Source organism: Panthera tigris, chromosome E1, assembly GCF_018350195.1.
Source record: "Panthera tigris isolate Pti1 chromosome E1, P.tigris_Pti1_mat1.1, whole genome shotgun sequence".
Taxonomy (NCBI): domain Eukaryota; kingdom Metazoa; phylum Chordata; class Mammalia; order Carnivora; family Felidae; genus Panthera; species Panthera tigris.
In genome coordinates this window covers 37,635,065-37,636,641 of record NC_056673.1, presented here as the reverse complement: position 1 = coordinate 37,636,641, position 1,577 = coordinate 37,635,065, and the positions used below count along the sequence as shown (strand labels likewise).

Sequence of the window (1,577 nt, the reverse complement as noted above, 5' to 3'; positions counted from 1 at the left end):
TCCTATATGTTTTCTGCTGGAAATGTTATACTTTTAGGCTTCTGTTTAGGTTTAGCATCCACTTTGTGTTAATTTTTGTACAGTGGTGTGAGTTATTTTGTTTTATTTGGAACATAGATATTCATTTCAACAAATGAAAAGACTATCCTTTTCCCACTAGACTGCCTTTGCATCTTTGTGGAAAATCAAAGACCATATTGATGGACCTGATGCAGGCTCGAACCCACGAACTGTGAGATCATGACCTGAACTGAAGTCAGACGCTTAACCGACTGAGCTACCCAGGCGCCCCTCAACAGGACCCTATCTTGATTACTGTAGCTTTTAACAGTCTTGAAATTAAGTAGTGTAAGTCCTTCAGCTTGGTGGTTTTTTTTCTTCCACAGACAAAGCAACTTACTAACCCAGAATTTGTTCTAATGCTGCTTCTTCTTTTTTTAATGTTTATTTATTTTGAGGGAGAGAGTACACGAGCAGGGGAGAGGCAGAGAGAGAGAAGAAAGAAGATCCTAAGCAGGCTCCATGCCCTCAGTGGAGAGCCCAACGTGGGGCTTGATCCCACGAACCGTGAGAGATCATGACCTGAGCCACGATCAAGAGTCGGTTGCTTAACTGACGGAGCCACCCAGGCACCCCTGTTCTAGTGTTTCTTGTTTGCGGTTGCCAACTCTCTGAAGATTCTGCCCAGATCTCTCTGTCCCTGAGGTGTTAGTTTGTGGCCCCCATCTTGGTCCTTCTCCACCATTTTCAGCCCCTCCAGGGCTTGAAGGATGCTGTGGGCCACATTCTTGGAGCCTTAGCTGAAGTGGCTGGGCACAACGCTGTTTGTCTGTTGGCCCCCATAGATCTTGGTCATGGATCCAACTTGGTGCAGCCAGAGAGATACTCTGTGGAAATGCTCATGTGTGGAACCAGTTCTTATCACAAGGAGCAAGCTCTTGATGCTTGGGCAGCTTGACAGTGTCTGCCCATTTAGGAAGCTTCAGCTTCCCAAACTTTTTGAGAAAGGCTGCTGGAGCTCTGAAGAACCCCTGAAGGTTCACGTCTTTTGCAGTAACTCCAGCCATATGTGGCCTCAGTGCTGACAGCCAGGGGATAGGGCCTTCCAGCTACCTGCCCCCACCTTCTTTTGCAAAGTTATTTTGGCTATTCTAAGTCCATTGAATTTCTACAAGAATTTTAGAATCAGCTTTTCAATTTCTACAAAAAAAAAAAAAGCTGCTGGGAATTTGACTGGATTGTGTTGAATTTATAGATCAGTTTGGGGATAACTGATCTTGACTATTGAATCTGCTGATCCATGAGCATAGTATAGCTCCTCATTTACTGAGGTCTCTAAGCAATATTTTGTAGTTTCCAGTGCACAGGTCTTATACATTCTTTGTCAGTCTTTTCCCTAAGTAATTCATATTTTTAAAGTTGATTTATTTATTTTGAGAAAGAGAGAGAGAGAGAGAGAGGGCACATGTGAGTAGGGGAGGGGCAGAGAGAGAGAGAGAGGGAGAGAGAGAATCCCAAGCTGACTCTCACAAGCCATGAGATCATGACCTGAGCCGAAATCAAGAGTCAGATGCTTA

At 44.3% G+C, this 1,577-nt stretch overlaps 1 pseudogene; it reads right to left on the bottom strand.

Moving 5' to 3' along the window:
* Positions 1 to 640: 640 nt before the first annotated feature.
* LOC102953418 lies at positions 641 to 1,067 on the bottom strand (annotated as a pseudogene).
* Between the last annotated feature and the right edge of the window lie 510 nt (positions 1,068 to 1,577).